Below are 13,775 nucleotides of genomic sequence, written 5' to 3' on the forward strand. Positions count from 1 at the left end.
CACAGTGTGGTGTATCCATACAATGGAATATCACTCAGTCATAAAGAGAAACAGCCCAGTGTCCACCCACAGAGGATGGAGACACACAGTGTGGTCCATGCACACAATGGAATATCACTCAGTCATAAAGAGAAACAGCCCAGTGTTCACCCACAGAGGATGGAGACACACAGTACAATACTCCTCAGCAGGATTCATTAAGAATAAAGCCCTGTTGCATGCTTCCACGTGGAGAAGCCTTGAAAACATGCTCAGCAAAATAAGACCAATGCAAAAGGGCAAATCCTGTATGATCTGACTTGTAACACAGGCAAATACATGAAAACCAAAGATTGTTCGTGCTAACCAGGGTGACAGGAGTGGGCAGGGTAAGGACAGTTTTGCTTCTGGGGCACTGAGTTTCTGCTCACGGTGGTGAAATAATTTGGGAAAGGATAGCTGTGGATTAATATGCTGGACTGCAAGCTTGTTTTGAACCTCAAGGTCAGTGGTTTAAGGTGACTAGCCGCTCTCAGAAACCCTGTACAGGGTTGCTATGAGTCAGAACCAGCTTGATAGCACTTACGAACAACCACAGGGCAGAATGCACACGGGAATGTAATTAACATCACTGAACTGTACAAGAGAGCTTTCTGTTCTGTTATATATATATATATTATCATTGCAGTCAGGGTCTCCTCCTGATGGTTTCTCCTCAACACCCCAGTGCAGCCACGGCAGGCAGATGTGGCTGGGCACTCACCCAGCTCCAGGAGGTGACCCCGCCTTGGGGGCCTGCCAAAGCCAGTGCTTGGGCTCCTCCTGAGGGGCAGGAAGGAAGCCCAGGGCATGGTCTTGGCAGAAGATAAGGTTCTTTCCCAACAGCCTCAAACCTGCAACCTCAGATGGTGTCCTGGTTTCCAGATACCCACCCCCACAGAGAGGAGGCTGGCAGGGGGTCCATGGGGAGCACCCTGACACTCAACACTGTGCAAACACCCGAGCCTGGGGGTCAGGCAGGCAAGCATTTCAGCCCTGGCTTCAGCCAAGCCAGGGGACGTTGGTTTCTACGTTTGTGAAATGTTGACTCTTCACACCAGCTCTATGCCTCTGATCAGAATAGCACCCCACCATCAACTCACCCCTCAACCTGAGCTTGGGCCTGACCTCACCTAGGAAACCACTCCGAGTTGTCGGTGTCTAACCAGTGATGGGCTGGAAAATACTTAGCAACCGCCTTTCTTGGGGGGTGGGAATACCCTTATCTGTTGTTGTTAAGCGCCATCGACTCACTTCCGACCCATAGCGACCCTGTATAGAGTTTCCAAGGAGCAGCTGGTGAGCTTGAACTGCCAACCTTGCTGTAAAACGGCTTTGCAGTCTGGCGCATTAATGCACAGCGCCACATCTGTAGTGTTGGCCAATTCCCATGGTATAAACACTCCCATGTGACTGGTTTCAAGTTGCCAACCTGAAGATAGAGTTAGGAAGAGGTGGCAGAGCTCAATGTTTCTAATATGTTGATACAAATGGCTTCATTAGGATGCAATGTTTCTAAAGTGGAGGGTCAGCAAAAAACAGGAAGACCCTCCCCCCAATGAAATGGATTGACATGGTGGCAGCAGCCATGGGCTCAAGCGTAGCAATGATTGTGAGAACCCGGTAATGTTTTATTCTGTTGTGCATAGGGTTGCTATGAGTCAGAACCAATTCATTCAACTCCACCTAACAACATGATCTATTGCTAACGTTTTGACACAAAAGAGGTCATTATGATACAATGTTTCTAAAGTGGGCAGTCAGTGAAAAAGAGGAAGACTTCCAATCAGCCCAAGATGGACTGACCCAGTGGCTGCAACAGAGGGTCGAACCAGAACAATTGTGAGGTTGACACAGGACCAGGCAGTGTTTCGTTCTGTTATGCATTGGGTCACTGTGAGTCGGAACTGATGGGACAGCAATTAACAACGACTGGGTTCAACAACAGGCTGGTAAGCTCTCTGATAAGTTAACAGTTCTGTGAGGCTGAGGTCTGCTGTGTTGGGGTGCCTCTCTGGGATGGCAGCACCCCCAGGGCAGGGCTGGACCTCAGCAGCCCTCTAGCACCAGTGCCCTGTTTGGGACAGCAGGTAGAAGTTGGGAAACTGAGTACCAACATCATAGGGCGAGTTGTAGGACAAAGAGAGAGAATGAATATGAAGGGGTTTGTTCTGACAGGGAGTCCTTGAGTGGTGCAAAGAGCTAAAATATCCAGCTGCTCACTGAAAAGATGTCAATTTGTGTCTACCCAGAAGTGCTGCAGAAGAAAGACCTGGCAATCTACTTCTGAAAAATCAGTCACAGGAAACCCTATGAAGCTCATTCTCCTCTGACATACCTGGGGTCACCCATGAGTTGGGGCTGACTTCACAGTAAGTGGGTGCAGGCTGCTCTAGACTGTGCCCCTCAAAACCTGTACCCTCAGACTAAATTCAGATTGTTAGTCCCCCCTTCTCCCGCAGTCTTGCCACCAGTGCACACACCCCACTGAGGCCCCTCATGGGCCCCCCGCCCCCCACCCTGGGGTCTGCTAATGTTCTCACCTCTCACGCATCAACTCCCCCACCCCCATCCTTCCAGCCTGCTGGGCTCAGCGGGAGAGACATGTCTGGCTCAGACCACCCTGGCACAGCTTGGGTCCCTGAGCAGCCAGCTAGCTCTGGTCCCTGCAGCAGAGGAGGGTGTGCAGGTTCAGGCGGGTCCAGGTGGGTCTGGACAGAGCTGCATTCCTCACCAGGGACCGTCCCCCACCACCTCCCACCTGGGCTCCATCTGCACCACAGCTGTAGGTGTGTGTCTTCCTTTAGGCGCCTGGAGGAGGGGCTCTGGAAACCACAGCCAGAGAGCCTCTCCTTCCCTTCCCCAGCTGTCCTGTGGCCAAGTCCTCTGCAAAGTTCCTGAGTACTGAGTGGCCACCTCGGGAGCTCCCCAGGATGACACCAGGTCCTGCCCACCAGCCCCCAGTCACACTTTTTTTCCTGTGAGACAGGAAGATGTCTGCGCTGGAAGCCTGGGTGCCAACAAGAATCTGATTCACAGAGGCCCTCAGACGGAACACAAGAGCTCCCTGGGCTTTCTGAGATGAAATCCTCCTCCCAAGGAGCAGCTGGTGGATTCAAACCGCCAACCCTGCAGTTGTCAGCCCAGCATCTAACCCTAACTGACTGAGCCAGAGGTTCCTCCTCAGACTGAGACTTCTGCCACAGCAGGCCTGGAGGGGGCGCTCTTGACATCCTGAGGGGGTCCTGGGATGCTGCCCCCTCCCTGGACAGAGAACATGTCACCGAAAGAAGGGCATCAAATCCTGGTCAGGACAAGCCTCCTGGGGAGACCCCTGCTGACCTGCCCCTGCTGCTCAAGGACGGCCCTTCTGGGATCCAAGGTAAGCACCGTGTCTCCTTGCTTACTGAGCACCTACTGTATACTGAGCAGTGTTAGTCATCTTCAGGGCCTGGGGTTACTGCTCTGCCACCGTGACCACAGACGTCCCACTGTCCCCGTCAGACACCGTATGTACAGCCATGCCCCCCACTACAGAGCCGTGCCCTTCCCATGAAGGCACCCCCCCCCCCCCACCAAGGAGGTAGAGCCCCTACCAGGGAAAAGGCGTCCTTGGCCGAGTCCTGCTGGTTTGGCCCCACTGCCCCCACACTGCTGAGTCCACCTGCTTGTCGATGCTGTCCCCCCCACCCCCACATGGTCCAAGTCTCCTTCATCTCTTGTCCCCATGAGCAACACATCCAATTAGACTGGACCTCACGTCAGCGCAGCGAGGGCTTGTTCCATAGTACATCGAGTCACGTTCACTTACCCACCACCCTGAAATCCATGCTCTCAGGCGAAGACCCAACCTGCTCAACACAGCCCAGCACCCTGCAAAGCCTGGCCCAACCTCAACTTCACCACGTTCACCATCCTGACCTCCTTGGTCATTGTTGCTATGGTTAAGTGCCGTCGAGCCAGTCCCCACTCATAGCAACCCTGGATAGGGTTTCTGAAAAGTGACTGGTGGTTTTGAACTGCTGACCTGTGGTGAGCAGTCCAGTGCTTCTGCTACATGCCCACACCTGGACTTTATGCGTGGTTCCAACTCGGAGAAACCCATAACCCTGCCCAGTCCTGCGCCATGCTCATAATGGTTACGTTTGAACCCATGGTTGCAGCCACTGTGCCAGTCCGTCTTGCTGAGTTTTCCTCTTTATCCTTGACATTCTGTCTACCAAGCATGATGTCCTTCTCTAGGAACTGGTCCCTTCTGATAATATGTCCAACGTGGGATGACCATCCTGGGGGCTGAGGAGCATTCGGACTGTACTTCTAGTTCATCTGGTAGTCCACGGCATTCTACATTCTTGGCCAACACCATCACTCAAATGCCATCTACTTTCTTCGGTCTTCCTTAGTCTCTGTTCAACGCTGGCATAGTGAAGCGATGAAAAATTCAATGGCTTGGGTCAGGTTCACATGAATCCTCGAAGTGATATCTTTAGTCCCTAACAATCTTAAGAGGTCTTTTGCATACAGTTTGCCGAATGCAATTTGATGGTTTCTTGTCTGCTGCTTTCACGGACACAGTCCTGGTGTGGCTCCATGGGCTAATGCATCAGACTGCAAAGTCATTTGAACTTCAAGGTCAGTAGTTCAAGCTCATCAGCTGCTCCTTGGAAACCCTATACAAGGTCACTATGGGTCAGAATTGACTCGACGGCACTTAACAACTGTCATGGACAGACTCCTAGTCTGGTGCTGTAGGATCAGCACTAGACTGCGAACCACAAGGTCGGTAGTTCAAATCCACCAAGTGCTTCTTGGAAACCCTACACAGGGTTGCTGTGAGTTGGAACCAACTCGATGGTCCTTAATACCAATAACTATGATAAGTATTGATTGTGGACCAAGTGAAATGAAAGATCCTCCCAACTTGACTCTGTTCTCCATTGATCGTGATGTTGCTAATTGTTCAGTGGTGAGGATTTTGTTCTCTTTATGTTGAGATGCAACCCATACTGAAGGCTGTTTTCAGCAAGCAAAGTTGTATCATCTGCATATCAAAATCCTTCTCCAATCCTAATGCCACGTCCTTCTTCATATAATCCAGCTTCTAGGATTATTTGCTCAGGATATGGATTGAATAATTATGGCGAAAGAATACAAACCACCTTTCCTGATTTTAAAACTTTCAATATCCTATTGAATAACACTGGGAAAAGTCCAAGATCCCTGCAGCTTACCTAATTAACACACATTTTCAAGGATTTTATTTTAGATTCCCTGGGTTGATGCAAATGGTTAACACAGTTGGTTAGTTGGTTGCTGACCAAAAGGTTGTTGTTTTTGTTAAGTGTCCTTGAGTGGGCTCAGACCCAGAGCGACCCTCCGACGAGCAGTTGGTGAGCTTCAACCGCTGACCTTGCAGTTGAAATGGCTTTGCAGTCTGGCACATTAACCCACAGTGCCACAAAAGGTTGAAAGAAAGCTCTGGTAACCATTTCAGGGACATCAGCCATTGGACCCCTACGGCGCACAGTTCTACTCTGACACTCTGGTGTCTGTCAGCTGGAATCAACTTGACGGAACCTGGCTGGACACAGTGTGAGCCCTGTTTGTCCCAGGCAGGATTCCAGCATGTCTGGGTATGTACAGAAGTTTCTAGAAGAACCAGCAGGTGTGATGACTGGGTGGGGCCATCCCATGGGATCTGAACAAGTTCCTCTGAGTTGTTTTGTACTTTAGAATAGCTATGAGTTGTTTTTGTGTTAAAAATAAACCTATTTCCCCTGAAATGGAAACATCGAGACTTCTTTCTTCCCTCCTTCAGGGTATGCCCATGCCTGAGCCCCCTTCTGACTCATCTCCTGGCTGCGAGCCTGCAGGCGGGATCCCAGAGACTGAAGAATGGGGGAGCACTCCTTGGTAGTGGACATTCCAGCCGACCTCCATCCTGCTCAGCGCTTGGAGGAAGAAGGAACAGACACACCCTCAGGAGTGTTCTTGGAGATTTCATGATTAGCCCGTGACCTCGTCCAAACATACTCGGGTATTGTTACTGCCCCTACCTCTTGCATGCAGAGTAGAGATGCCCATGAGGGTGTCCAAGGTCGTTACTTTTCCAGACGCAGATCATCAGGCCTATCTTTCGAGGTGCCTCTGGATGGGTTTGAACTGCCAACCTTCTGTCTAGTGGTGGAGTGCTTAAATGTCTGCACCACCTAGGGACTCTTATATTGTTATTTTGTGTCACATGGTATTACATTAGCACCACGCGGTGGTCACTGTGTCGTACTTGGTGACTTGCGTGTTGCTGTGATTCTGGAAGCTGTACCACCGGTGTTTTACATACCAGCAGGGTCACCCACAGTGGACAGGTTTCAGATGAGCTTCCAAACTAGGAAGAAGGAGAGGCGGACCACTTCTAAAAACCTTGTGAACATCCACAGAACATCGTCAGAGTGCTGAAAAGATGGCACGGACCAGGCAGTGTCTCCTTCTGTTGTACGTCGGGTCCTAATGACTGGAAACCACAAGGTCAGTGGTTCAAACCCACCAACTGCTCTCAGAAACTCTATACAACACCACTATGAGTTGGAACCAACTCAATAACCACAGGAACATATTATATTACATTACTATATCAGATTGTACTATTTATTGTTATTGTTAAATGCCATCAAGTCAGTTCTGACTCATAGCCACCCAAGGAGTGCTTCCAAGGAACAGCTGGTGGGTTTGAACCACTGACCTTGGAGTTAGCAGTTCAATGTTTATCCTACAGTACCTCATCAGGACTCCACTTTCCTACATTATAAGATTACTTTGCTGTTGTTATTAAGTGCTGTTGAGTTGGTTCTGACTCGTAGCAGCCCTGTGTAAGGGGTTTTGAACTGGTGGGTTTGAACTGGTGGGTTTGAACTGGTGGGTTTGAATTGCTGATGACCAGTGCTTCAAAAAGTTTGTGGGAAAATTACACGATCTTTTAATTCCATTTCGCACACACTTTCTGAAGTCTCTTCGCACTACATTATTACATTACTCTACTATATTATTAACATCCTGGTGTGGTGCTGTAGGATAAGCACTAGACTTCAACATCAGCAGTTCAAGCTCACTAGCTGCTCCTTGGGAATCCTATACAGGGCTGCTAGGAGCCAGAACTGACTTGCTGGCACTTGACAACAACAAATATTACTATTACATTGGTTGTTGTTGTTAAGTGCTGTTGAATCGGTTCCAACTGGTAGCACCCTGTATAGTGTCGAGTCGGCTCAGACCCAGAGCTACCCTCCGAGGAGTGGCTGGTGAGCTTGAACCACCAACCCTGCAGTTCAAACAAGTTTGCAGTCTGACGTCCCCAAATACCTGTTGGCAGCAGAGCCCTGTACCAAAAGATGTGACCTCCTTTCTGAAGAGGACTTTCTTTGTCATGCTAATGGTATGTTAATAAGCCAATTCGATGTTTTCAACCAAGTGCTTTGTAAAATAAAAGGGACCAAGAGGAGTCTTGATGTGGTGCTGTGGGTTAATGTGCTGAGCTGCAAAGCCAGTTTGAACTATTTGAATCTCGGCGGTTCAAGCTCCCTAGCTTCTCCCAGAAATCCCTATTCGGAACCAACTCAATGGCACTTAACAACAACAACAAATGGGGCGGGGAGTCCGGAAACACAGCTGCTGCCCAAATGTCACTAAAGAACCTAGAACAGAAGCTGAAAGAGACTGGACCCACAGAGAGAGATGGGAACCTTCCCAGAGGTCCCCTACCCCCACCCCATCATACATCTAGTCTGCTGACCTGGGAAGAACATAGATTTCTGTTATGTTACGGCCACCAGGTGTGGTATCTGAGATAGCAGCAGCCCCAGGTAACCAAAACAGATGTCAAGTCCAAAACTACACTCAGGAGCTTCTAACTGAGCTCCATGGGTCCCTTGCTTTCTGGGTCTTACACTGCTGCGCCAACCAACCACTGTGTCCAGAACCTGCTCCATGGTACACCCCCACCTCATTGGCCCCCTCTCAAAGCTAGATGCTAGCTGGTGCCCAGATTCCCCTTTCCAGATGCCAGGCTTTGCTCCAAGCCCTGGTCCATTCAGCACAGGTGGCAGCTGCCCCCTTAACTTCCAGAATTGTATCCCCTGGAAAGATTAGCTGGGTGGTTGTATCACCCATGCACACTGGTGATGGGGTGTCTTCTGGGGCCCCAGGGACAGAGATTAAGTTTGGTTTCTTTCTTGCAGAGAGCTGAGCCAGAGAGTGTGTCTACAATGGGGTCAGCACAGAGGCCAGAGGCCAGGAGCCTAGAGACTCCTTGATCAAGCCACACCTGCAGCAGACTTGAGTCATGTGAGCTAATAAATGCCCTTTCTGCTTTCATCATTTTGGGTCATGTTTGTGAAAAAAGTCATTTGCAACAAAAATAATCAAAACAGAAAAACTCCCCAAACCCAAAAAGTACAGGAGGAACCCCGTTAGCATAGTGACTAAACCCTTAGCTGCTAACTGAAAGTGTGACCCCGCCTTGTGGTTCTGCTGAAGAAAGCCCTGGCCATCTGCTCCTGTAGGGATTGCAGCCTTGGAAACACTATGGGGCGCTTTAGTTTGTCCTCTGTGGAGTCATTAGCGTTGGTAATGGTTTCTTGACAGAAAGCCTGGATTGGTTTTTAGTACGAGGAGGACATTCAGGACCCCCGACTGTACGGTCCTCTCATTATAAATGCATCTGAGTTGCATCCAGTCTATGTTGTTGTTGTTGTTGTTGTTGTTAGGTACTGTCGAGTCGGTTCCAACTCATAGCAACACTGCCTGGTCCTCACAACCAGTATGGTTAAATCCATTGTTTCCGCCGCTGTACCCATCTGTTTCTTCGGGGGTCGTCTTCTTTATCCTGATCCACTACTTAACCAAGCATGATGTTTTCCTCCGAGGTCTGATCCCTCTTGACAACATGTTCAAAGAGCAAGAGACAAAATCTCACCATCCTGGCTTCTAAGGAACATTCTAGCTGTGAGAAACACTGTCTATTCTGACAAACGCTCATGTAATACAATCTGAACTCGTTTTAGCGACAGTGAGGTTTTCTTTATTCAATTTTGCATACTCGGATGCTCAACCCAGTAGACACGGGCAGACACTCCATATGACCTGTAACAAATGGTTTTTATACTTTTCTCCAAAAAGCCCCTTCTGTTGGGTGCCATCGAGTCGGTACCGACCCATAGCGACTTTATGCACAGCAGAATGAAACACTGCCCGGTCCTGGGCCAACCTCACTATTCCCTCACCCCAGAGAAGCCCAAATGGCTTGCCCATTGTCTTAATGGCTGTATTCTTACTTACATCTCCTAGTCCTAGGACAGCCAGGTTACAGATTCCTCCCTGTATGTAAATCAACAATCTGTTTGCCAGACCTAGCCATCTCATGAATTCCTGAAGATGGACCAGGCCCACAAGAGTTATTTCTCACATAGCTACACCTCTTCTAATACAGATTTGTTTGTTGTTCTGTAGGAGCACTTTCAATATTCTCCTCCAACACCATCATTGCAATGCATCAATTCTTCTACAGTTCCTCATTCACTGTCCAGCTTTCACATGCATATGAAATTATTGAAAATACCATGGTCAGGCACACCTTAGTCCTCAAACTGACATCTTTGCTCTTGAACACTTTAAAGAGGTCTTGTGCAGCAGATTTGCCTAATGCAATACGTCATTTGATTTCTTGACTGCTGCTTCCATGAGTGTTGAAAGTTGATCCAAGCAAAATGATGTCTTTGACAACTTCAGAGTTTTGTCCATTTATTATGATGTTATTTATTGGCCCAGTGGTGAGGATTTTCATTTTCTTTACATTGAGATATAGTTCATACTGAAGGTTGATCAGTATTTCAAGTTCCCTTCCCTTCCAGCAAAGTTGTGTCCTCTGTACATCCCAGGTTGTTAATAAGTCCTCTTCCAATCCTGATGCCACATTCTTCTTCATATTCCGCAGTTTCTCAAAATATTTGCTCAGCATACCGACTGGATAAACATGGTGAAAGGCATGCATCTTCCTGATTTTAAACCATTCACCATTCCCTTGTTCTGGTTGAATGACTGTCTCTTGGTCTCTGTACAGGTTCCTCATGAGCACAATGAGGTATTCTGGAATACTCATTCTTCACAGTGTTACGCACAGTTTGTTATGATCCACAGAGCTGAATGCCTCTACATAGTCAATAAATCACAAGTAAACATTCTGGTATTCTCTACTTTCAGTCAAGATCCATCTGGCAACAGCTATGATATCCCGAGTTTCACGTCCTCTTCTGAATCCGGCTTGAATTTCTGGCAGCTCCCGGTAGATGTACAGCTGCAACCCTATTTTTAATTCTCTTCAGCAAAATTTGACTTGCACATTTAATGATAGTGTTTGATAAGACTCACATTCTGTTGGGTCACCTCTCTTTGGATTTGCACAGGTAGGGATCTCTTCCAACGGGTTGGCCAGGTAGCTGTCTTCCAAATTTCTTGGCAGAGATGAGTGAGTGCCTCCAGTGCCGCATCAGTTTATTAAAATACTTCCATTTGTATTTCATCAATTCCTGGAGCCTTGGTTCTTTACCAATGCCGTCAGTGCAGCCTACACTTCTTCCTTCGATACTATTAATTCTTGATCATAAAATACTTCTTGAAATGTCTGAGCACCAACCCGTTCCTTTTGGTACAGTGACTTGGTAGAGTCTTCCATCTTTTTTTTTTTTTTAAAGGTCTTCATTGTGAATTCAGTGAAAGTTTACAGGGCAGATCAGCATTTAACAAATCATACACTTTGTTTCATTACAATGATTATAATACTATACCATCCATTAACAGTATTTCTCGCTATTCTCTTTAGCTTTTTTTTTCTGTTAAACACTCAGGCATATATAATAATTTACACTACCAAAGGGCACATTCTACAAGTCTGCCTCCTGGCTGCCAGCTCTCAGTCCCTCTCTTCCCATGAATCTAGAGTCCTCAGCTGCTCCCCCTCTCCATGTCCCCATCTTTGGTGTTGCTGCTTCTCTGGATAGGGTTCCACATTCCACTTGTGCTCCTCTCCCTTGATGGTCCTAGGGTTCTCTGTTTCTGGACTGTACGATTAACCACTCTCCTGTTTTTGTTACAAAACTTCTGCCTTTACAGTTGTGACAGTCGCAATTAGTTGTGATAAAAATTACTCACTGTTGAATGATAAGAATCTTATCCCCATCTCTCTTCACCAGGCCCTTCTAGCAAGATGAAAACTATTCAGTGGAACTCTTCCTCCCCCGCCCCCCACACTCTTAAACTAAACTCCCTCTTGAAACCTTGTAAGCCAGTCACTTTGTGCCTGTATTGCACCCTCATTTTAGGTAGCCAATGTCTAAGTTGCCCATTCTATGTTATTTTGATGCTTTCTGCTTCATTCAATATTTTGCCCATACTGTTATTATTAAGTGCTGTCAAGTTGGTCAGACTCATAGCGATACTTTATAGGATATCCGAGGAGTGGCTGGTGGATTTGAACTGCCAACCCGTGGTTCAAACCGACCTTGGGGTCCAATGCTTAACCCACAGCACCAGAATCCTTCAGTATTTCAAGCAAAAGCTTGGATTTTTTCTTCAGATTTTCAGTTTGAGGAATGCTGAGCATGTCTAGGTCTTTACATGTTCCATTATAATACTTAACTTTGTCTTCTCCAACTGCCCTTTGGAATTTTCCACTTAGTTCTTTGACTTCATCATTTCTTCCAGTCGCTTCAGCTTCTCTACGTTCAAGAGAAAATTTCTGTCTCTTCTGATACCCACTGTGGTTTCTTCTTCTTTTTCCTGTGTTTTAAATGATCTATTGTTTTCTTCATGGATGATGTCCTTGAATAGAAATCACACAGTTCTTCTGATCTTTGGTCATTAGTGTCTAATGCATCAGATCTTTTCTTGAGATGATCTCTAAACTCAGGTGGTATATGATGAGGCGTTCTGCTCCCGTAAAGATTTACGGCCTCGGAAACCCTGTGCAGGGTCGCTATGAGTCGGAACCGACTCCACGGCACTTAACAACAACAACAACAAATACTCAAGGTCATGGACTTGTTTTCATTTTCTTCAGCTTCAGCTTGAACTTGCATATGAGCAGTTGGTGGTCTGTTCCACAGTCTGCCCTGGCCTTGTTTTGGGTGATGATATGGAGCTTTTCCACCGTGTCTTCCCCCAGATGTAGTCAGTCTGAATCCTGTGTATTCTGTCTGGTGGGGTCCATGTGTATAGCCATCTGTTATGTTAGTTATAAAAGGTATTTGCAACGAAGAAGTCATTGGTCTTGCAAACTTCTATCACGTGAAAGCAAGCATTGTTTCTATCACCAACACCATGTTTTGCAACTACAGATCCTTCGTCTTTCGCATTCCAATCACCAGCAATCATCAATGTATCTTGACTACATGTTCGATCAATTTCAAACTAAAGAAGTTGGTAGAATATTAAAAATGTCTTCATCACTGACTTTGATGGTTGGTGCCTATATATGAACAATAGTGGCATTAGAGGGTCTTTCTTGAAGGCCTATGATTCTTACCCATCACTGACAGTGTCATACTCCAAGCTAGATCTTGAAGTGTTCTATATGGTGATGGATGTGATGTCATCCCTCTTCAGTTTGCATTGCCAGCCTAGTAAATCATGCGGTTATCAGATTCAAAACGCCTAATACTCATACATTTCTAGTGGGAATGTCCCACCTCATAAAGTTCTGGATGGAACTCAGAATTCCACCTAAGATTCTATACTCTGTAAAGGCTTTGCAAGAGGCCTATTTCACTGGGAACGTTCCAGAACCCCTTTTAGGTATTCCAGTCAGTTATAGGATGAAGATGGGCTTACAAGTTTCCTCTAATCATGTTTCAGCTCAATAATGCCTGGGATATTGACTTTTAAGTATTTCGTTTCATTTCTGATGGTTTCCAGTTTTCTTAGATCCATGCATTACATGTTCTGATTATTAATGGATATTTGCAACTGTTTTGTCTCATTCTGAGTTGTGCCCCAACAGCAAATGAAAGTCCCCAAAGTTTGGTTTTGTCCATGCCATTAAGGTCAACTCTACACTGAGGAGACAACTCTCCCTCATGTATATTTTGAGGGACTCATCCTTCACTGGTATGCATAAGGTTTTCAGTTGCAAATCCCTCAGAAGTGGACTGGCTAGTCTGTCTCTAGTCTGGAAGCTCAGCTGAACCCTGTCCACCAGGGATCACCCTATTGGTATCTGAACAACCCATGCATGGTTTCCAGTACCACAGAAACATGCAAAGTACCAAAGATAAGTTGGCAGGCCTGTGGGTCCCCCATAAGCGATGCTGGGGTGTTGGTACGATGCACTCCCCAGTTCAATGTGTAAGGATCTCGGGCTTCAAAAGGCATGCACCACTCCTGTGTCTTCTTCTAGATGGTAGGGGGATCCCCTGCAGTGGGGGTGAAATATTGGAATAGAGCTGTTGTTGTTGTTTGGTGCAATCTAGTCGCTATTGACCCAGAGCCACCCTGTGCCTGGTCCTGTGCCAACCTCACAATCGTTACTACATTTGAATCCATTGCTGCTGCCACTGAGCCAATCCATCTCTTTGGGGATTTTTCTCTTTCTTGCTGATGCTCCACTTTACCTTGCATTATGTTCTTCTCTGCAGGGACTGGTCCCTTCTGATAATATATCCGAAGTATGAGAGACAAAGTCTGGCCATCCTGGACTCCAAGGAGCACTCTGG

General features: G+C 47.1%; 1 protein-coding gene across 1 annotated transcript in view; it reads right to left on the minus strand.

Annotated features, from left to right (window-relative positions):
• The window catches only part of ABLIM2 (actin binding LIM protein family, member 2), a 135,007-nt gene that overhangs the window by 1,069 nt on the left and 120,163 nt on the right, over positions 1–13,775 (minus strand). The window lies entirely within an intron of this gene.

The sequence above is a fragment of the Chrysochloris asiatica genome, unplaced genomic scaffold (genome assembly GCF_000296735.1).
Source record: "Chrysochloris asiatica unplaced genomic scaffold, ChrAsi1.0 scaffold00319, whole genome shotgun sequence".
NCBI lineage: Eukaryota > Metazoa > Chordata > Mammalia > Afrosoricida > Chrysochloridae > Chrysochloris > Chrysochloris asiatica.